The sequence below is a fragment of the Columba livia genome, chromosome 1 (genome assembly GCF_036013475.1).
Source record: "Columba livia isolate bColLiv1 breed racing homer chromosome 1, bColLiv1.pat.W.v2, whole genome shotgun sequence".
Lineage (NCBI taxonomy): Eukaryota > Metazoa > Chordata > Aves > Columbiformes > Columbidae > Columba > Columba livia.
Genome location: NC_088602.1, coordinates 25,950,669 through 25,975,347, shown reverse-complemented (window position 1 = coordinate 25,975,347; position 24,679 = coordinate 25,950,669). Strand labels below are relative to the sequence as shown.

General features: G+C 38.9%; 1 long non-coding RNA gene across 1 annotated transcript; it reads right to left on the bottom strand.

Annotated features, from left to right (window-relative positions):
• Positions 1 to 384: 384 nt before the first annotated feature.
• Positions 385 to 11,443, bottom strand: LOC135578334 (uncharacterized). Its single transcript, XR_010469837.1, has 3 exons — positions 10,860 to 11,443; positions 7,704 to 7,862; positions 385 to 6,073 (listed from the first exon to the last, which is right to left on the bottom strand). It is a non-coding gene; the product is annotated as an uncharacterized LOC135578334 (long non-coding RNA).
• Positions 11,444 to 24,679: the final 13,236 nt, after the last annotated feature.

Below are 24,679 nucleotides of genomic sequence, written 5' to 3'. Positions count from 1 at the left end.
CAGCCTCGGTGCTGGCTGAACCTAAGGACATGGAGCTGCAGCAGCCTCCCCTCTATCAGGCTGTTGGGTTTGGCAGCTTCTGCCACTCTGGAAGTGCTGGTTCTGTCCACCGACCAGAGAGAGCCTAACTAACTATTTCACATTAGGTCATACATGTAATAAATGTCTATGTGTGGGCAGAGAAGCCCGCTTCTGGGAATCTGGATGAGTGAACAGCAAGTGCACAGTGTTGCCTGTGTATCGGAGACGGTGCCCTTTGGTCCTCTCACACAACCTGAAGGACCAGCTGATTAAACAGTCTAAAAGCATCCCCCAGTGTGCAAGCGCACCTCTTCCAAAATCAGCAGCCCACCTGCATTGGCAGAGAGCGGCTGGGGAGAGATCACTGCACCAGTAACGCTGGGGCTGGCCACAGAGGTTGTGTAATGTGCTGTGCTCAACTCCGATGAATAGTACTTTTGAATTTAAAGGAAAGTGAAGGCTTACAAAGGCTTCCAGGCTGAAGTGCCACTTCTACATGCACAAACAATTCTCACCCAGTGAGATGTGTGTGTACTTTTGAATGCAAAATGCCGTGAAAAATTAACAAAGGCAGAGTATGTGCAGTCCCTGGGATCCCTTACAGCATGTGTGCCCTATTATTTCCATAAGCTCTATTATTTCCACATTACCTTTCTGATCTATGATTTAGCTCTAGGCTGTTAACTCTCAAGTCCCCTGAATATCAGAAAATTCTGTTCATTATATCATGCAAATGGGACCAATTTATTTCTAAAAGCTTGGACCTGGATGTTGAGCTACACTACAGTGAATCCATAATACTCCTCTGATGTAAGTGGACTGACTTCGGTTTAAATCAATGCAAATGTACTTAGAAACTATTGCATCAGTTCCTCTTTATAGAATATGTTATCTTCACACCAGTTTTCAATTCATTTTTTTTTTTCCAGGCATATGATGAACCAATAATTATAAAATGGTCATGTAAAGATTACTGATTGCCAGCTGATCACCCAGAGACATTCCTATTACAGTCAACAAGAAAAAATTTTGTGCTATATAACTCATAAACAATACCCTTGCTTGCAGAGAAAGGGAAAGTATTTTGAAATGGGAAGCCTTTGGGAGTTCTGGGAGAAATGCAAGTAAACAATTTATCACATATATTTTCCTTCTTGAACAGTAAGTATCTGCCATATAATGGAAAACCTTGTGGCAAAATTAACTCGTATCCTGACCTTTTGCTTTTACTTTTTTCTCTTCAGCTTGACCTACTCACAGCCTCAAGATTACTCTATGAATATACACAATTCTTAAAATCCCTTGACATTACAGGCCCGTTCTCTAAATAATATTTTTTGCATGAATAAGTCATGGATATATAGGCCTGTCTAGACCTTTGCCTTGCAAACCAAAAAATCAATTAAAACATACACTGAAAAAAAATAAAAAACAAAAAACAAAACAAAAAAAAAAAAAGTCTGAGGCATTTAAAATGTTTTCTAGCTACAGAATAGTTAAGAGAAAAGAACTAAGGTTTGGCTGATGAGAATTTTGGCAACACTGAACAGAAAAAGGCAGATGACTAGAAAGCGCTTATTATTATAGCACTCTATTGTATTAATTTGAAACAGTGGATATGCAGCGAGTATGTATATTTAAAAACTGGCTCTCCCTCGGATCTTTGTATTGTTCTGTCAGATCATCTTCTGTTTTAGCCAATGCACAGCTATCGCTTTGTCTTACTTAGAAAAATACTTCGTCCATATTAGGCATGGGATATTCTTCAAGTCATCAGGAAATGTTACACACATGAAGAATAGCCAATGCTCGAATGCTTTATATGTTCCTGGAAATTATCAGCTATCATACCATATTTGCTTATGTAGAAACTGTACCATTCCCTCTAGTTTAATTCCTCCCTCCACCCTGTTCCTTGTTTTACTTTGAAACATGAAGGTCATGTCAAAAAGATATTCTTAAATCATCCATAATTTGTTTTTTGTTGCTGATAGAGGACACGGCGGGTTTTTGCATACATTCATATGTGGTACAAATACTACACATTACACTCGGTGTTCCTTCTACAGGTCCCACAGGGCAGCAAGAAATTAAGCCCATTTTCTGGCTTCTCTGACATTCTCTGAGTGATACTGCACAATCAATAATGCAGGAAACCAAAGAAACAGAAAGCAGTCCTATGATGTGAATATGCAGATAGCTAATAATGCTTCAAATCATATACTGTCCAGATATTCTGACACCTCAGAAGCCCACTACCTAAGTTTTTTCAAACATACATAGGCAATTTCTGAAAGCTAATTGTTGTACAAATACACGTTGTCTTTATGATTTCATTAAGCCTGTCACAAGTAAAATGAGATAGAAAATATCTGTTTAGGCAAATACATTTTAATTTAAAACTTATTTGATTATGCCTATGGGAGTTATGAAAGTGAAGAGCAACAAAGACATAATGAAATGCAGGAAGTAATTGGTGGCATCAAAGAAAAACTTTCTGCAGCCTTCAAATTGGTTTCAGATGCATGTCCAGCTCTGCAAGTGTTTTATAACTCATTCTCAAGAGAGAATGTCAAGCTTTTGGACTCACAGATAAATGACATGAGAGAACATAACCTCTGCTTCTGAAATATTCTGCCCTTTCATTAAAAGGAAACTTCTGAAAGGGGAGCAGAGTACAGGAAGAGAGACAAATGGGAGGTGAAGGAAGATGTCATATGAAGAAAGAGAAGAATCAAATTTCTTTATTTGAATTTAAGAGGTATCACACTCCGTATTTCTGATTAGTCACTCTTCAAACAGCTTCCCGCCATTTTGTACTGATGAAAACATTTTTCTTTTAATAACAAAACTAAAAGCAGAAGAAAGCAAAAGAAGATATACGACCAGTTGGGTAGATGACCTTATTTTCCTGTCTCCTCTATTTTGTTACTCTTCTTTCTAGTTCATTAAAGTTCAAAGACTACAGGAAAAAGAAATTGGCCAGTAATTGTAGTTCACTTATTTTCTTTCTTGAGAAAGGTGAGCCTGGGAGTTAAATTACAGAGCTTTCTGTTCCCACCTGCTCTGCAGTTGGAGTGCAATACAAGAAGAACTAGAAGGAAGACAAGTGTCATGCCAGGAATAGTTCAGATGGATATCAACAGGATGCTTGTAGCCTGTTGGGGTTTCTCCTTATTTAATACACTGAATTAAATGTCTGTCTACAGCAGACCTCCCAAGGTATGAGTGTTTCCTTTTCTCAGTGTGAAATACACGGCAACTCTTGTGAGATATCTGCATCTCTGGAAGTGCAGGGAGATGTGTGAATGTGAACACACTGGACAGTAAGGCACCATCAGTAGTAAGGAAAAACAGAAGGAAATTAAGAAGGGTGTTGATGAAGTCTATGCTTAGCCATGAGGGTCTAATCTCTTAAGTCTCCTGTAACCAAGGGAGAAGTTTTTCCCAGGGACCATTCAAACTGGGAGCCCAACTCAAGGTGCTCTGAGCAGCCTCCTGGAGCAGCCCCAAGCAACCACTAATGGGCAAGTCAGAGGAAAGCTGCCTCGTGTGGCTGATTTTTCTTATGGGACTCAGCTCATTCATGTGTGGGCAGGTTCCCATCCCTCTGCTGCATTAAAAGGGACTACCAGAGAGTAAAAGTGCTGCATGTTATAATTTTCTCTTTCAGCAGAACTGTAATCTCTTTATCACTTCTTCAAATATAACTTAATTTGTTAACTTAAAACACAGCCTTTGAACAGGATTACATGTTAATTTTACTATATAATCCACAAAATTTGTATAATTAAATGTACATTTAAAACTTCCTCTCTGCCCTGTTTTGAATGATGACTATGATTTAATTGTAATTCCTTTTCTAGGACTAATCCCTTCATGTTTTGAGTTATCAGTACCCACAAACCTTGTTTCTGCTTGCATGAAGACTAAATTCAAATTAATACATTTCTCTTTCCTTTTCCATCTGAAACATGAAATTCTCAAACTTCCTTTATTCATTTTCAAACTATTCAGATTTTCTTTTCCCAGCTTAATAATAAATCAGATAGAAGGCTGCATTCAACCAGAATACAGACTGCTGCAATGGCAATTGTGACAGTGACAAATTATGAGTTGCATCTGGCCACATGTCTTAACTTGCTAAAGGTACGCTACTTGAACTGTGCTCCTGACACCTGCCTTGGCCTGGAGAGGTGAGAAATGGTAACAAGTCACTTCAGATTTGATTAGTTCTGCAGTGTTGGTGCTTGATTATGCCCATTTCTGTCTGGCTGAGTTAAAGAAATCACCATTTCCCTTTGCCTGCACTGTCTCGGTTGTTTGTTGGTGGCCTCTGCTGTCAGCTACTGTTTCCTCGGAGCTGTTCATTAAATCATTCCCATCAAAATGAGGACACTTAGTCAAGATTAACTATTTGAACTACCCACCCCACTTGGACTGAGAAGAGTCAGAGAGGCCTCATGTGCCCAGCCTACCTCCAGATCTGAGAGAGCAGCAGTCTCCAGGGTAAAAGTGGGGTGAGGGCTGCTGGTAATGTCTTCAGCCAGCAAATAGGAGACATTGCCCTTGTCTGAGTCCATGACTTCATACAAACAAGCCCATGCAAGTACCTGCAAGCTGCAAGAGCCCTAGGTAAAAAAACACACTTAAGAAAGAAATGGTGTTTCTGTTTCTACCTGTCTCGAGAGGATGCCAGGCAAAGGGTTGGAACTTCACAGTGTGCCCTCAGGTCTAGATCCAAAAAAAGTATTTAGATCTAAAGGGCTTGAAAAGTTGGGATCCATCAGCTGTGTCCACTCACAACATCTTGCCAGTAGTAAGGTATAACGTGCAAGTTTTCTTGGAAGCTGGCTAGAACATCTAGCATACATAGCAGTCCTTTTACTCGGATTTAGTTTTGTGTGTGATGTGTCTTTTATTTTTTTAAAAAAAAGTTTTTCTATAAAAGGATAGGCCAAATAGCTCTCTTACCCTGTAGAAATGCAGCTATCATTTCTAAGCTTCAAGTAAGCTGGACTTACATATCCTGTTCTTACTGGAGTCCCCTTAATTTATGGGGTATGACTTGGAGCATATTTAGGCTTGTGGGTCAACTCATCTCAGATACAGAACAGTACGTAGAAAATGCTGTTAAAGAGATGTAATTTTCTGATTAGGCACACTCCCTGACTAAAGAAATTCCAAGCCAACTACCTCCCCCACTCCCTACCCCCACAAAACCTTATTTGAGGAATAGTCTGGAATTATAATACACTGAATTACTTCCATAATTTCAATTTGATGGAAAAAACCTGTGGTGTGTTTTCATGGTTATTACTACAAAGGATAAGCAAGCAAATGTACATTGAAAGAAAGGCATTTCTAAGCTAAGACATAGCGTAAAATTATGCTTAATACTTGTCCTATCTTTTAGCGTAATTTTGCCAAGCAAATTAGAGAGAATCACAGAATGGTTAGGGTTCGAAGGGACCTCTGGATATCATCTAGTCCAACCCACCTGCTAAAGCGGGTTCACCTAGAGTAGATCACAAAGGAATGCATCCAGGTGGGTCTTGAGAGTCTCCAGAGACTGCACAACCTCTCTGGGTAGACTGTTCCAGTGCTCTGTCACTCTTAAGGTAAAGAAGTTTCTCCTCATATTCAGATGGAACCTCCTGTGCTTCAGTCCATGCCCATTGCCCTCATCCTATCATTGGGCACCACTGAAAGGAATCTGGTCCCATCCTCTTGACATTCATAATGTCCACTTCTCTTCCATTGTCCACTCAGCCAGAAGGCTGTCAGGTTGGACAAACATGATTTCGCTTTGTTGAACCCATGCTAACTACCCATACTGACTTCCTGGGTCATCCTTCTTGCCCTTTTTGAAGACCAGAGGGAAGTCAGCTTTCTTCTGGTCTTCAGGCACCTCTCCTGTTCTCCAAGACCTTACAAAGATGATGGAGAGTTGCTTTGCAATAACATGTTCCAACTCTCTCAGCACTCGCAGGTGCAGCCCATCAGGGTCCATGGATTTGTAGATGTCCAGTTTGTGTAAACGATCTCTTACCTGAAAGAGTAAAGACAGTTAAGGACAACTGATATTGAACCAACTAGTGAAAGTTTCACATTTTAAATCACCATGTACATAAAAATTATTGCGGTATTGGCAATCAAACTGAAAAACTAATTGGTAGCAGTGACAGCTACACTTATTATTAGCATGATCTTGTGAAAACAAAACAAATAAATAAAGAAAAACCCCAAACAAACAACAAAAAAAAAGTGAAGAACCAGCTTCTTTTCATTCTACCCATAACAAATGTTGTAGGCAGCATAGTGAGGTAATGGTGTAAGGGCCAGACCTTCTGATAATCTCTACTGAGAGACTTAGCACTTGAGAGATGCTGAAGTACTGCTGGGCAATCCACAGAGAAGCTGTCTAATTCTAAAGGATTTCTTCTTTTATTTAAAGGGCTTTTTGTGTAAATATTGTCTCAGAAGCTCCTAGGCATTGTAGGGATAAGCATTACAATGCCAGGGGCCCTTGTGGATGCTGCCTATACCTGAGGCAGTACTTTGGATAGCTATGTTTGAATCACTGCCCAGCCTTTACTTTGCCTCTTCAGACAGCTGGAGGAATTGATTGATCCTTGATGGACCTGCAAGGTCCAGGGTTACTCATGTTCTGCTTCTGGCTGTGACCATTTGCACTTGGGCACGAGTGGGTGGGCACATAACACTGACCACAGCCCCAGTAGGATCTAGAAAAGCAGGTGGATGCTGCCATGCTACATGAGAAACCAGGTGCTATGGGTGCTCTGAGCAGGCCAAGAACACACTAGAAATTGAAGCCTCTGCTTCTAAGATTGTTGCTGGCTTTTATCAGATACAAAATGCAAAAACAGTCCTGGGATCAAAGAAACTATACTGGCATTTACATGTCCTAAGTGAGTGTCATAGCAAGCTGGTTACAGAGTCACAGCTGGCCTCTTCTGTCCCTTTCTCATTCATAAACACTGTGGTTTGGGCTGTACAATCAGCCATAACAGGAGAACCAAGGGTATCTCTACAGAGCTTGCCTTCAGCTGGAGATGACAGTAATTTTAGAAAAGAAATAGGGTTAGATTGTAAACTTGCATCTCTGTCTTGCACTCATAGGAAAGTGTAGTAACCAGAGGGGTGTAATGCTGAGTTTAAAAGCCATCAGCCCAAGCATATTGTCTTCTCTGGCTGCATTTTGAAAAGAAATGAGTGAGACACAAAAGAATTGTCATTCTAGGGTAGAGCTACATAAACTTCCACAACCAACTGAAAAAATGAGTCACTGAACGTGCATTGTGGAACAATGCAATGTGCATTGTGGAACTGCTAGAAATTCAACAGTTTTGGTTTTGGTTTGTTTCGTTTTTAGGGGAGGAGGTTTAAGCAGTTTTTATGATTCATGTGAAGATCTATGATTGTGATAAGAAACAATGTCATTTGTATCCACTTTGGAGGTCAACATTACACTTCTAGTCTTAGACTTTTAAATGTAATTATCTACAATTGGTGCAGTCACAAAATGGAGCAGGGGAGTTTTATAGCTGATGCATCTTAAGAGACAAGTCAGAGTAAATGATCTAACTATTTCTTTTTACCAAAAAAAAAAAAGTTATTAAAATAAGTCTCCAGTTGTCACATCTCTGAAAAACACTCACCTATGACTCATTCAAACCAGACATGACTATGCCAGCTGGTTGAAAGCAAGAAGAATATCTCTGTGAGATTTGAACTTCCCCATTCATCTCAGCAAGGTTCTACTCAGCGGCCTCTTGATCATTTAAATTTTGACGTGAACAACTATTCCATTCCTCAGGCTAATAAACAAACAATAAAAAGACAGAGCTCAGGGGAATGATACTTGTCATAGATGAGAGAAGCCAGATTTAAGCACAGAGGGCCCAAAGAATATATACACCCACAACTTAAACAGCTACCCAGCATATACCATGAGCTATACCCAATCTCATTCCCCTTCTCCTCCCAGAAGAATTTCATTTCCATGTTTCTAAGTTGAAACACCCACTTGCAAAAAGACAGCATTAAGTACAAAATCTGAAGAAATATGCTGGTTTGCAACATCATTGCCTTAGTAATTTCGTATCACTCGTTCACCCACTAACAGTCACATTTTCCCGGACTTGCTGTATGCTCTGATTTTACACAGCAGAAAGTTCAGGACTGTTCCCTGACCCTGCTACGACCTTCCAGTGACAGATTGGACAAACTACTTATTTTCTCTGTGATTCAATTCCCTTTATGAAAAATTCCCCTTATGAAAAATGAAGATAATATTATTTCCATGATTTGCAAGTCATGTTCAGGCTAAATGAAAGAATGGTGGCACATATAGTAATAAAATATGAAGGAATTTGCTTAGTTTAAGCATACTAAGAATAATATATTTTTTTTGGTTAAAGGAGAACCTACAGCAAAAATACATAATGCAATTTTACCTCTAAGAATTTATGAATTTCTTGCTTCAAATAAGATTTTATGGATTTCTGTGAGATAAAACATCACTAATCCCAATTAAAACTTCACAATTTCTGCTGATTCTAGGAAAGCACTGTAAAACCTTAGTTGTATAAAATACATTTATCTCAAAAGCCATTATTTGTGAGAAACATCTCAAAATTCTATTGTTTCTTTTAGAAAAACACATTACTACGATCTCATTCCGAGTGAACTGCATGCTTAGCATATTAGAAAAGCAGTAACGTCAGCATATTAAGTGCTTCGTAACAAAGAAAGCCTCTAGTACATCTCAGTTCTAATAATTCTGCTAGTTTTAAATATCTCTCTTTTTTTTTTTTTTTTTAATTTGAGGAGGTTTATAATAAATACATACTGCACAAGCATATATAACGAATGCTTCAATTCACATCTAGCCCAGAGCTGTAGTGGTCAGGGTTTTTTTGTTAAGTCACTCTAAAAATTAATTCAAGTGACAATTAGCCAGTTACCATCTATGAATTAGGTGAGTTCAATAGCCAGATTGTCCAGAATGATGAGGTTAGTGTACTAGCAGGCACACAGAAATGGAATACCAGATCATATCAGCTTTTCTTCTCATATTACATCTCTAACAATGATCAGGGATTCTGTATTAACATTTTTTAAAAAAATTAATGCCATAGTCTCCTCCCCCAAAATTTGTCAAATCTGCAATACTTAACATTAGCTGGATATCTTGTCCTCTCTCAAATATATAGCATACATTTTTATATCCGTATATGTATAAAGAGTGCTTTGTTTCAACTGTGATTACTCTTTTAGCTTATATAAACTTATAATTTTTGTTTTCAGTCTTACTAATATTAAGGGAGTAAGCTTCCTATGAAAATATGTTAACTGTACAACATGCTAGTTATATATTTATTTTTATCTTATGGAAAGTCAATCTCTTTTTTTGCATTAAATTCAGGTAAATCCTACCACTGAAATTAGCTTTTTTATCAGGCTTGATTTCTACTAAGTTCTATCACATTGTTTTTTCAGGCTAGACTGCCTGTTTATTGTGTGGTTCCTGATAGCACTTCAACATCCAGATCCCAGCTAACACCTCATAATCTGGTTCTATTTATCAAGGTCATTTGTTAGGTACTTCTTTAGACACAATTGTGTAACAGCAGATATCATTGTCTTCATCTTCTACAGGTTTTAGTATAAATTAATACCTCATTTGCAATTAAAAAAAAAAAGAAAAAGTACATATATCACAGAATTTGCTGGAGATTCAGGCAAATATTCAGATAAAATGTGTAGTATTTGCCCTGCACATTGGCAATAGTCTGGTTAAATTTAGAATAACCTGGGGCCCTGGATTGAGATAAATGAGAACAAACATTCTTCCTGTATCCACGGCTAAAAAATTAAGTCCAATGAAGCTTCTTACAATGGAACTGTCTGCTGATAGTTCCTAGATATCACTCAGCTCAAAACCTACGGAGAAAAGCTTTCCTGAATGTGTATAGTTGTGTTTTCTTCTTTCTTTTTTTCTTCCAGTAATTTACAGCAACTGAATTCAGCCACACTCCATCCTGTCTGTCTTCCTTTGCAATCCCATTACGTGAGAACCTGTGTTTGGTATTTTGTTCAAGGAGAGCATTAAATGTTTTACTTCTGGTTATCATGCAGACTGGGAGGATGGACATCCTGGCGTGCTTGCCCAGAGGGGCAGCTCGAGTTGTACAGGAGCAGGGTGCTTCCCCTGCACACATGTGTGCACACCAAAGCACGGCACTGCTGCCAGATGCCTTTGTTTAACCCCTTCCTGATTTGGGAAGTGCCATAATTCCTCTGTACATTTATTTTCAGTTTGTAGCTCCACCAACAGCAGTGCTGTTGTCTCCCTGTATTGCCTGAGGGATGAATCAGGTGAAGAAGGCCTGAATCTCCCCTGTCTGCACTGACAAGACTGGGTGCCTTAGGAATCCATACCTGCAGAATAGACCTGCGTTTCTCAGCACCTCTTACACAAAATTTCAGTTTCTATTAGGATTGTTAACACACCAATTTGGATATTTAAAACAAGTGAACTTGCTCTCATTACAATCAAGAGAAATTTAGAGCTCTGTTCAGTTGCCTAAACATGGACATCCAGTGTCATTTGAGATGTCCCTCTAACTACCATTCTGCAAGTGTGGGGATGTCTTCTCTAAGTTCACATTTATTTTTCAAGAGCTAACGAGGAAAGAGTAAGCAATGGGATTCGGTCCCTTTTTCCAGCCCATGGAGTTCAGTCTCCCATCTCCCCAGAGCAGCCTGCGCCAGCCCCCTGGCTGCTGCTTGTGCTGAGAGCAGATCCTCACCCAGGTTGTGCCTGGACCTCTGGCAGTGAAGCAGTCAAGAGGAGGTGTCCACATCTGCCCTGCAGACCTGCCAGCTCTCCCACTCGCAGGAATGGCTCCTTTTGCTAAGAGACAAGTGATGAAATAGTTGAAGCACAGACCAGAATGCAGTATGCCCCATCTTAACGGGGCGATTTACTTGCTTAGGTTCAGTGTTGTTCTTTGCCACTTGCTTCCTTACTCACTGTCCTCTACATATCATGTCGTGTCCTTTTCCCACAGTTCCCCAAATCTCTTTGTGTTAGTTTTTTACATACATACTCCTTCTATATACTTTTTGACAGTATAATCATGCCTGGCATCCCTCAGACAATTTAGTTCTCCACATGCTCCAAATAACCTGTCCAGTCGTCTAAGGAGAGCAGGAACAATTTCTTCCTCTTTGGCTCAGTATTGATAGCCACATTATTTCTATATTTTATCAGTGCATAGTGTCCTTAATATTAGGACTGCATGGTATGAAACATGGCACAAATATCACCGATAGCATATAGTTCTCTATATTAAGTTATTTTGGGATAAACTATGTAAGAAAGAGAGTTCTAGTGCTTTGATTTTACATATGGAGAGCAAAGAAAATAATGGAAATATTCAGACACCTACGTATAATCATCTTGTGGCACTATCAAAAGTGACTTGCAAGAAACTTGAGAATATCTGTTTTCTGAATATGACCTATTTCTCTGCCAAAGAGGTGATGTCATCGTGCCTCTTGTATATGTCTTGCTTCACTTCCTTAGAGGTGAAGAAGTTATTTGCTTTCCCTCTAGTCTCTGCCTGCAGAAACTGTCTATAGTGCTAGTACAACCAGCTGCAAATATTAATGGAACTATAAATACATCCTCTGGAATACTAACATTACTCAAATTCAGATTACTTCTACTTTTCTGTGTCAATACGGAACAAGTAGATGACATTCACAGTGACTGTCAGCACAGGAGGGTAATAGTGTGACTCTAATAGTTTTACAGCTCCCCCATCCAAAACTCTAAGTCTTGTCAGAAAGTCAAATGGCAGATTTCTTATTCTTTTTGCAGCTGTGATGTAATTTTCCTTAACTTGCTCACCAGAAGACCAAACCCAAACATGTCCTCAACCTTTACAAAGGCTATCTATGAGTCAGCTACTGTAAACTTGCTACCTGGAAAGCTACTGCAATAAATTCCTAAACCTATCAGGTTCTAAGCACTTGAAGGATAATATGGTAATAAAGGCAGGTCAATCTGGATTTGTTAAGTGCAATCACATCACTCTAGTTCTCTCATTGGGGTAAAAAGACAGTACAGCAATAGTAGATATGGTACATCTTGACTTTAGTAAAGCTTGTAGCACAGTCCCTGTAACATTTTCATATGCAAATTTGTAAAATATTGTTTAAGTGGTTTTATCAATAATTTGTTTTCAAAATGGAAGGCCCTGACAAACTGTGAGGCCCTGCAAAAAGTCTCTCTCCATTAATATTCAATACAAAGCTTGAACATTGGGATGATGAAATAGGAAGGTAGTCCCGTAAAATTTGCAGATGACAAAGTTGAGAAGTATACCATGCACTTCAATGGTCAGAAGCAGAATTAAGAATAAACTCAATAAATTAGAGGAGAAGTCTGAAATCAATATGATGAAATTTAATAAGGCCAAGTGAAAAGATCTCCAGGAAGGAAAGAAAAATTAAATTCATAAATGCAAAATGAGAAAAAAAAACAGAGCAACTGGTTAGTTGGCAACACTACAAGCAAGGCTCAGGGGGTTTGACACGAACTGAGTCAGTGCTTGAGATGCTGTCACGAAAGAGACAATTCTCATTCTGAAATCTCATTACATATGAGACTTATTGCTACTTAAATATTAATGTACAAGTAATTATTAATATACTACATAGTTATTACACTTTCTGGAACAAATAATAAAGATTCAATGACAACAACATGTCCCATTTTGAAAACTGTCATTAGAAGAGGTTATGAATGAACTGGAGAGAAACACTAAGAGATGAACAAAAGTGACAAGTAATCTAAAAAAAATTACAGGAAAAGCTGAAGAAAATGGTCAGTCCAGAGAAGAGAATACTGAGACAGGACAGTATAATCACGTTGAGAGATTTGTGACTGTTAGAATAGTGATCAGCTGTTCTTAATGGCAGTAATCAAGAAGACAAGGAAATATGCCTAATTTATAACAAGGACCGTTTAAATTAGACACTACAAAAATTTATTCTCTTTCAAGATATCTGAGCACTAGATTTAGTTATCTCTGAAGATTATGGAATTCCTGGCACTGGGGATTTTGAAGAACAGATCTGGTTAGAGAAGTACATGTTAGCAGTATCCCAGAAACTGTATTCAAGTTTGGTTTGGAGACAGGGAATGAAGTTAATGACATTTTGAGGTCTCCTTCTAGCTTTTTGTTACAGTGGAGTCTATGAATTCTTTCAAGGCTAAAGAAGGCCACAAGTACTACTGGATATGTAGCTGTCATTTCACTAGTCAACCAAAAATTAAAAACAGACAGGAGAAATGTGCAGCACCCACTTGTCAGTATGCATGATCTGTGTTACTAACGTGACTGGTTTTTATTTTGGATCAGTTTGCAGTATTTTCCAACTGCACATCCTGATTCCTTGTCCTTAATGAAAAGTCACCTGCATCTTTTAAGGACCACTAGTTCATTGATTTAATCCTACTCCCATACGTTCATATTTAACTGGTTACTGCCTTGAATTGTTTGTCCAGTCACAGTAGTACAATTTATTCACATATAATTTAAATTGGATATAGGAGACATAACATATATTTTATATCCTATACTGTAGTAAAAACATCACTTCTTGTCTCTCTCTCTAGTGAAACATGAACTTAGTAGTGTTTGAACTTCTGAACTCCCCATTTTCAGGTAAGCTTGTACTTAGCTGACTACTGAGGACTGAATAATATTTCATCATTCACCCCTGACATTTTTTCTGTATAGGTCAGAACCATGTTTCTAAATATTTTAAATATTTAAGACAGTGAGAATATTTCTTGAAGCTACTCACTTAAGTAGTGGTCCAGCTACAGCAGAAATTAAAACATCTGTTCAAAGTATCTTATTTGGAAAAAATGAAAGAAAAAACTTGAAGAGGAAACAATAGCAGAGGATCAGTGATGAGAGAACATTGACTGCTCTCATTTGTAGAAGAAGCACTTGTTAAGTTGAAGCAAAGTGAGCACTGAAGAAATGTCCTTTGGGAATGGAGCATTAAAGAGAGCTCAGCTTTGAATAACTAGAAAAATCAGGCCAAAGTCTGTTGATATAAATAAATGCCTTGTTGATTGTGAAAATTTTAGCAAATATACTGTATCATAGATACAAGGTAATAACTTATTTTTGATCGATCATCCTGTGGGATTAGGATTCATAGGCTATTGAAACCTTCCTTCACATTTCCTTAAAAATACATTATTTTAGAGAAATCTACTATGCCCCTAAACTCTTACTTCAGAATCCCCTAGATGATCAATGAGATAATGAATGAACTTTTACTGACATATCAGGATGGTTATCCCTTAACCGGTGTTACTCAACATTTTTGTCCCATGCTTCACTTCAGTCAATAAGTAACATTCCCAATGCACTACAGGGCACTGTATTTCACCCGGGAAGAAACTCCCACAAACTGTAATTCTGCTCTTCCCTTTTGTTTTATAACTACAGGGACGAGTTATGTAGCCTCAGGTAAAATAGGGCTGTTACTGCATACCTGCATGTAGCAGAGGCATCTTTCTGCTACACCTTTTTGCATCTTCTCTGCAAGACATCATTTGTATTGTCATATATCCTGCAGCTAATGACTTGTTTGTTAAGAGTTTGAGAATTCCTGGTTTAAGGAGGATTTATCTTCATCTGGCTTGGCTAGTAGAAGCTAGGCCAGCTAGGGGTTGCTAGACTTCATATTGGATGGGGGCACAAATCTATAAATGATGTGCAATACAGTTTCTGATTTATATTTCCCTGCATGTATTCACACTTGTTTAAAACCTAATTTATACAAACTATGAAAAATATTAAGGAATCACTGTGTAAGAAATTTGGACAGAAGATTTCGCTGTTGCACAAGTATGTGTCAGCAGATCTAGACAACTACTTTGTATTTTAAAGAATCACATCAAAACAGAAAGCAATCATTTATTTAAAACAAGCAAGTAATCATTGCCTAATTCAACACAATATTTAAGCAGAGGCTTAACTTCCATTGTAAATTAGATTATTTGCATTTGAAAAAGGAGGAGAAATCCACTTACCTAGAGACCTAATATAGGAAGTCCATAATATCCAATAGAAGATTGTTTCTCATCACAGATGTTTATGTATAGACAAATGCCTTTAATTTTAGACAAGCAAGTTTCAAAATTTAATGTGATTGAATTTGAAACTAATTGTGAGGTGTGAGTGTGAATTTGAAAATCTTAATATTATAAAAAGACCATAATCACAGTAATAAAAAATGTAAAGCAATGTCTATTAGTTTTTGTCAGTAATTGAGGGTAAAGGTCTTCTGAACTTCTTTTGAAACTTCCTAGTGAGAAACCTGTAATTCAGCATTTGAGTGGTTTACAAACATGGGAAAACAGACAATTTTTCCAAAGGTCTTACCCAATGACACCAAGATAAAACATTTTTTAAAACAGTGAATAAAGTTACAGGAAGTCAGGTACATCTGGCTATTCTGGATTAATAGCAGGACTGCTTATTCAAGGTGAGGGAGAAAACAGTGGTAAGCAACACTGAAGACAGCAAAAATGTTGAGAGTGAACTGGAAGTCTTGTTCTGCTTAAATATCAGTGTCACTTCAATGTCATTGACAATAAGATGCTCATTGTTCCAGTTGTGTTCACTGGATAATGATTGGAAAGAAATTACATCATGGATGACAGTAATTAATAATCTCCAGATTCCAACTGTGACTGCAGTTTAACAAAAATGTGTCAAAATCTTAAACTCTCTTATATTTGAATAGTAAACTGAGTCCTTTCCTGTTGTTTATTGCCTATCTATAGCTTTCTTCCTGCACCCTCTTCCTTTGGGGTTCCAAAACATCAAGTTTTAGTAAAAACAGAACAAGCAAACAAACAAACAAACAAACAAACAAATAAACGAAAATACCCCACAAACACAAAATTCCTTTACAACTTTAGAAAAACAAAACAAAACAAAGATATAGTGGAGGTGATTCTGAGAACTACAAACCATCACCCTGTTTGTACATTGTGTGTCTTTCCATCTACTCATATCTGTCTGTGATATCTACTCAAACACATACTCTCCATAGCAAAGGTTGCTGGTCTCCTTGCATGCTCACTGGAGTTTGTGCAGTGTCATGACATGCTCACTGGAGTTTGTGCAGTGTCATGACAACAAGATACCATTTGATGTCATCTAGAGGTAGCAAGTGTAGAACGGATAACGATTATACCTGAAATAACCAGGTAAGCCAAGATTTGGGGGCGTTTATCTTGAGATTTGAGGTTACCCTTGCATAGATATATAGCTATAGATCTTACCAGGCTTCTTTCAGAGCAAGCACTTTAAAAGGGAAAGAGATAAAGGAGCTTGATCTTCTGAGACCCTAACAACTGTTAAATTATCTTTCTACTTTCCCAACATTCTTTTATGTGCAGAGAAGACATGCCACTACTATACAAGTTGCTCTGAAGGTGAGGATACAAGAAATTAACTACATACTAACCCCCAAACAATCAGCTACTGCTCCAGGAAAAGCTTTGGTGGCAGTGACCATGGTGACAGTGGACATCCTCAACCCTGACACAGTACCCAAGGGTAATCTGGTGACTGCAGCAGTGAGCAAAAAGGACCCCATCATCACGTTGTCCTTTACCTCTTCCCAATGAAATGGCATCTGAGAGTGTTTTTTAGGGAGCACAATAATGTCTGGGCCCGCCTACTGTGATCCAAGAGCTCTAATCACTCTGGCTCCCCAGCATGTGGGATGAGAGAAGTTCAGTTGGTTTCTGGATCCCAGTTGAAGGCCATCATGCCTGCTGGAAGGAAGCAATGGCCATGTGTACCTGCATCCAGCAAGTGAGCTGTGGAACCACTGTACTGCACCAACAAGGGATCATGGTTCTTCGTGATGGATTTCAGTGCATCAAATGCAAAGCTATAGCATTTTGACATCTGGCTTAGATAAACTTTGTTCATAGTGTTAAAAAACTGAATGCAAAACAGGGATTCTCAGTTTGGCAACTGAAAGCAAAAAACCCCTCACTCATACACGATGGATGAAGAACAAAGGCCTTCAAAAAGCATTAAATAATCCCAATGTGATTGACATGTAAATTGCACAGGAATCAGGCACAGAGAACTTTCTTCAGTATTCAGTAGTCATTTGATAAAGTAAATCACAACATACCAGATTTCCTTACTGTGTTTAACTAAAGTCATCGCCTAGAATAACTGGATTTTCTCTACTTGCCAAGCCTGACTGTGGAAAAAATGTGTGAAAATTGATGAGGGTAGAAAAGCTTGCATGAAATAAATAATTGACAGAACTAAACTGAGTAAGAATGGTAACAGTTTAGACACTTTCTCTGTTGGGTAGAAAAATGAAAAATATTTGTTATCATTTCATAAAAAGAATTATCTTTACTAACAAAATGATTACTTTCTGAAGAGTGAATGACACAATGGAAACATTGCAAACTGGTATAAGAAACCATTAAATCCATCACAAAAGCAGAAGTTGTTTTAGAAAAAAAATATAGATTCTTTTAAAATATAGTTAATAGTTGTCACTTGGTACTTGCTCTTTTGTAATTTTAAATAATTTACTAAGATGCATTTAATAATTTATTAATGATAATTAGTGATTGTGTTTATTTCTACCCAAACATAATGTATTTTTTTATTGCTGAAGTGGAAAGACCAATTCACTTCTTTAGGATTTTATTTTACTTAAAATATTATCTCATTAAAATAAAAGAATCTGGTTGACTAAATGGGAACTGGAGCAGATATGTGGGAGCAGAGCCCCAGATTTACTAAGCTGTTGAGAAACCAAGCTGCTATTGAAATCAGATTACATGAGGGCTGCATATACAATTGGAGCTGTATAGGTCACTTTGGGAAAGTTAAGAAAAAGTCTAAGTTATGTTAACAACTCAGCTGAAGTGCTAAAAAAATCAAGCAGTCACATTTTTAAAAGACATAAAACCAGACAATAACTCATTCAAGTCCTGTCAGCTTCAACTCATTTAATTGGAAAACCTCCCAGACACTAACAGAAATTTAATCCATTCCTAACATAGGTGCTATGGCAAAATGTCATTTGGGAGCTGCCAAACAAGAAAATTGCCTTTCCTGCCATTGAAAAATGCATGAGACTTTGTGTATGCAAAGGCTCTTTTTAACCAGTGAGAAACCTGTGCCACTGCTTAACTAATCAGTTACTATTAGCAATCCTATTTTGCAGAGAAAATAATTATGAAGAATTATAACCTTCAATATAAATTGCATTAAGAAAGCAAGCCAGCTGTTTGACCAGTATGTATATAAAAAGAATGGTGTCTTCTAACAAAATTCTAGCCAAAGTCTGTAGTTTTTAATCTCTTAGACAATAAGAAAATGTGTCATCTCTTTATTTATTTTTAAACTTTTTTTCAGATATATTTCCCTTTTTTCTTTTTTTTCTTTTTTCTTTTTTTTTTTTTTTTTGTTACTGTGTAGGATGAATACATTATTTTAAAAAAATATTGAGAAAAGTAGAACATTTATTTCTTTCATTCTTTTATGGAAGCACCTCAACAGGGTATTCAGATCACCAGTGGTAGGTGCATACTGCGGATGTAACGTTTATCTGTTTCCAGAGGAAACCAAGATCTAGCAGCCATGCAGAGCAGGCAGTTTCAATTAGAGTCACTGTACCCATTCCTAGGGTGGAGAGATGTAGAAGGCAGCCTCTTAGAAAACTCACTGTCTGTCTTGTAGGAAAAGCAAGAAGAGATGGTTTTAACATCTGCTAAAGCCAGTGAGAGCTTTGTCCTCACCTTTACGAGAGTAGCAGAGAGACCAGTGTTCTCCATTAGAAGACTTCTGCTTTCAAACCAATAAAAATTCCCATTAAGTGTTTGTTCTAGTGAATTCCTAATTACTGGCAAGTATTTGTTAAAACCGTGATGATAAGCCATGTTATATGGACAGTATGACTTACTAATGAAATATCGTCTCTTTGCAACTTTATTACTCTCCACTAATAATTAATTATTGGAGTACGTTACAAAGTGGCAGGATTTAATATTAATGTAATATTTAGATGCTTATCATCCACACTTAAACACTGTGATAAGGTTAGAGCACAACTCCCTAATATTAATTTCCGCAAAATACAAGTTATCTCCTCATTTTGCGTTACCCATGATTTTCTTTAATTATGTAGCTGCTATAGTTATTGTCACATCACAACGAATTTATCAAGCTGGGGAAATTTTCTGACTAATCACAGATAAAAACATTTCATTTCTCTACAGTGTGATATGCAAGTGATAGCACAGCTATGACAGCTCTGATGAACTTCGTTGGAAAGATCAGTAAAGTTTAGGGGGTAACAGGCACCTTACAAGAACCCCTGCAGAGCATTTCTGGGGAACCATCTCAGTGGGAACAGTCCAGGGTGGACTTTTCCACCTGTCATCAGTTCTTCACTGCAGACGCTTGTACTCTGATGAACCACTTGGCCAATTCCTCCTCCTCATCCCCAAATAGCTCATGCCATGCACACCCTGGATGCATGAACATGGGAGTCTAGTGATGTTTGTAGACCCCTTGAGGCTCTCAACCCTAAATGACCTGAACCCCTATGGGCACAGATTTCCCTCTGTTGTGTCATACATGCCATTTCTCAGGGCGAAAAATTTAATGAAATATAACAAGGGAAAGTGTAAAGTCTTGCATCTGGGTAGGAACAACCCCGGCTTCCATTATAAATTGGGGAATGACCTATTATAGAGCAGCATAGGGGAAAGGGACCTGGAGGTCCTGGTGGACAACAGGACCATGAGCCAGCACTGTGCCCTTGTGTCCAGGAAGGCCAATGGCATCCTGGGGTGGATTAGAAGGGGGGTAGTTAGTAAGCCGAGAGAGGTTCTCCTTCCCCTCTGCTCTGCCCTGATGAGACTGCACCTGGAATATTGTGTCCAGTTCTGGGCCCCTCAGTTCAAGGACAAGGAACTGCTGGAGAGAGTCCAGCACAGGGCAACCAAGATGATTAAGGGAATGGAGCATCTCCATTAAGAGGAAAGGCTGAGGGAGCTGGGTCTCTTTAGCTTGGAGAAGAGGAGACTGAGGGGTGAACTTATTAATGTTTACAAATATATAAAGGTAAAGGATGAGTGTCACAAGGATGGAACCAGGTTCTTCTCGGTGACAACCAGCGGTAGGACAAGGGGTAATGGGTTCAAATTGGAACACAAGAGGTTCCAATTAAATTTGAGAAAAAACTTCTTCTCAGTAAGGGTAACAGAACAACTTGAACAGGCTGCCCAGGGGGGTTGTAGAGTCTCCTGTTCTGGAGACATTCAAAACCCGCCTGGACACATTCCTGTGTAGCTTCATCTAGGTGTTCTTGCTCCAACAGGGGGTTGGACTAGATGATCTTTTGAGGTCCCTTCCAATCCCTAACGTTCTGTCATTCTGTGATCTCTAGGCATCTCAGCATCAGATATGTATGTGTAGGCCACTGAGTCATGCCCATGGCCCAGCAAGAAACCACTCAGAGGATGTTGTCTCACTCTGGTCATCATACACCAAACCCCTCTGGAAGGAGGATGTGAAAGGATATAAGGCCATGCACAGTTAAGGTTTCTACACAGCAGACGTGACTGAGCAAATGGGCAACCTGTTCTCTAAGGGGAAAATCCAAAAATAAATCAGATATCCTTGTAGTTTTGAGGGCCGGTAGGCCTTGGCTAACAGATGTCTCCAGCACCAGCTTGCAGTCCAAGGCCTGGGACTTTTCTGATGCCAAATTTGGAGAGTCCAGGACAGTAATGGGAATGTTTTGTCTGAATTTGTGTAGGAAATGGTCATCTCAGACACCCCCAGATGCTAAGCAAAGCTGGTGGTAGGCAAGGTGGATACAGGACTGGCTGAAGAAATACTTCTTGTGGACTTGCCACTTGGCCTTCATCAGAAACATTAATCTTTTTTTCTAGCAAGGCAGCTCAATAAGTGATGGATGTACTGGTTTCAAGGCAGATCTGGCTTGCCCACAAACTCCAGTGTTGATATTTAGTGAACAGGATCAGAGGAGGAGCTCCCTGCAGGTGAAAGCCAAATCACTGGAGTAAGTGCTGCAACCACACAGCCACCAACACAGCCCTGCACAGACACGTACCAGAGCTCTGGGCTGCCCAGTGTCCTTAGAGCTGGAGACATGCTGAAGTGTGCCACAGTTCCTGACTGGCACATGTCAGTGGAAATCAACTTCTGTGCATGCACTGATGCATCACCACACCCTAACCTTGGAAAGGTCAAGAGAAAGTCTGCAGGATCCACCACCGCACAGAAACAGGAAATTCCTCCTGTGAATTCCATTTTCCAGACACTGGAATTGCTCCCAGAAACATCAGCACAGACAGACCCTGCTTGTATTGAGATGTGAGAGCTGGGTCAGGGTGCTGTCTACGTCTGTAATGTTTCTCTAAAAAAGCAGAAACCCTTGCGGCACTACTGCATGGGTATAGTTGAGACATTCCTGCTGATGCAGGCAGGCATACATCTGTCATTAGAACATGAACATTGCCGTAAGGGTTTCTTGCAAGATGCTCCTAGGGCTGCATGCTACCCAAGCTTTTCTATTGTATCAACTGCTGCTGCAGTCTCATGGCTCCTAATTCCCTCAGGCATAGTCTTGAGGGGAGTCACAAAACAATCCTGAGGAAATTAGGCTTTCCAAGTTTTGCACCATGCACTTTAAAGTGTGGTTGCAACTACTTTGTCCTGCTCATCAGTGTATTCACTAACAAAAATTACTGGAAACATTGGAGATGTATAACTAGGCTTTACACCACCACACTGAGCTGTTCACAAGTTTGTGGGAGTCTCTTAGGGTCACAGGAAAACCTGAGGTATAGGGCAAGACTATTATTGCCACTCGGGTGGTTTAGCCCATGTGCTTGCTGCAAAACAGGAGACTTACCATGTAATGTGAAAATACAGTACCAGCTCTGTGACCATATAGAAAAAGTACCAGGTACATTGTGGAAGATATATAAAGGAAACAGTCATATTTGACAGCATGATGGTGGAAGCATTTCTACCAGATGGAAAAAAAAAAAGAAAAAAAAAAAATCCCTGAGTCTCAAGAAGTTTTCTGTATTTTATTTTCATGACTTTTAAGGTCAAATGCAGGTATATTCTTGGTAGCAATTACAAGAATCAAGCCTCGGCCCAGTGGTCCAACCAGTAGCTTAGACAGACCAGGTTTTGTGTCACGTTCCTGCCCAGTGAAATCGTATTTTGAATCACATTGCTGAAGTGATATAACATGCATATCTGGGTGCTTCAATCTGAAAATGGAGTTGCGTTTACATCCTAGATGAGAGGTCTATAAACCAGGCAATTATATAAAATTTGAGGAAAAAGGAAAGGGAATGCCTTTTTCTCATGCCAGCTTTTAAAAGAAAATGGCATGGAAGCTGATAGTGGAGCTTGATCTTCACAGAGTAGTAGGCAGCCTTTGAAAACCTGTCACAAGCCATAGGAGAACTGGTGATGGCAGAAATTGCTGCAGTAGTCACAGTAGAGACTTGAGGACAAGGAATCTGTGGGGAATGGATGACTAGATGAAAAGGCGGGGAAAAAAGACTGACAAAAATAAAGATAGGGAAGGGTCATGGTGTTACGGTTAAGTATGAAAGGAACTAGAAGACTGAAAATAGCCATGCAGAAAAGCTACTTTTAGGACATGAGACCTGGAGAAATAGAGTTAGACTAGATAAACACAGAGAGTGAGACTGGGATGAGGTATGCAGAAGGCAGGACTGAGATGTATCTGAACAGAAATTATCACATAGGTGTGAGAAAGGCAAATCTGGATGCACAAACTCCTCTTCAGAGCTGGGTGTGGAGCCCAAGGCTCCTGTGTTGGCTGCTCCTCCAGTTCTAGCTGGACAATGAGTGGGAAACTCTGCTTTCCTGCTTATCCCCATAAAAATTATCCCTTGCCACTGTTCCCTGAACTTCAGTGGTGGAGCTCTCTGCTTCACCCTGCGGGTTGTTTGATGTCTGGAAAATATGATTCTGGGCTTCAGAAATAAAACATAAGCAGTGCTCATGGTGGTGTTGTTTGTGGGCTGAACGCTCGACTATGGAATTTTAATTTTCTTTTTTTATTTGGGTGTGCAATAAATATTATATGGATGTAATTACTACGTATGGTGTTAATAATTGCCTTGCATATCCAAGCAAGTCAATTTACTCAAGAAAAGGTCAGGAAACAGGCTGTAGTGTTACTTCTTCTGCCTTCTGACTTCAAACAGAAAACACCGTAAGGTTTCTGTAGATCTCATTAAGCTTTCAAATTCGAATCTACATTTTTAAAAAGGTGGATTTTCACAGGCAAGGCTATGAAGTTTCTAATTAACCTGCACACTCGTACACACAGAGAAGAGGATGACAATGTTTACCAAAATCAATGTGATTACAGTCCAATTTGTATTTCTGTTTGTTGTGGTTCAACCCCAGCTAGCAACTAAGTCCACGATAGCCACTCGCTCACACCCTACACCCGTGTGGGAAAGGGAAAGACAGAAACTTGTGGGCTGAAATAAAAACAGTTTAATATGACAACAAAATAATAATGTTATAGTACTAATAATATATATAAAATAAAATAGCAAAATAAAATAAATGATACTCAGTGAAATCCCTCACAAAACTCCGGTTGCACTGAACAGCCAGTCCTGGAGAGGAGAGCACTCTGGTCCCAAACAGCTGATCCCAGCGAGAGAGAAAAAAGGCAAAAAGCAGAAAGACCCAAAGGCCAGCTGCAAAATGGCAGAATGGCTAAAGGCCAAATTAATACTAAACTGAGCCAGAACAGAACTAAATGAACTAGCTGGAAAAGCCAAACTAGCTAGCTGGAAAAAACAGCTCTATCTTTATACTGAGTATTTTGCTAATGGTAGAGGATATTTCATTGTTCAACATGTATGTCAATCTAGGTGCTGTCTGGTCTGTGCCCCTGTCCTACCAATCTGCACCTGCATCCAGAAGGTTGAAGAAGTCCTTGATTTCCTTGACAAGAACCAAAATATCAGAAGAAGCACCATTATGTCCTTGTTCTCTTAGTAAATCCAAAACAATAGACTGTGATAGCTAGGAAGGAGAAAAGATTCTAACAGCATGGAAAATTATTTCAGATAATCCTGCACACTGTTATAAAATTGTTTCCCTAATTCAATGACAAATGGACCTCTGCTGACCAGTTTTGTCATCTAAATTCCACATAAGCAAAAATCTCTTTTTTTATAACAAAAAATAAGATCAGTTTTAAAGGGGTCCAACACATCAGGTGGTAAGTGAAGACAATTCTTATTTACTCGTAATGGGTGCGTTCATTCTGGCAATAAGAAATAATAATGGGGGGAAAAGATAAAGCCATATTTTAATAACTTTACATTGTGAAAGCTGTGTGGAGAGAGCTCTCTGGGATTTGAGGATACTCAGTATTTCATAGGACTACCAGACTTAAGAAGTAAGATCACTTTCATTTTGGCACGGGGAAACTG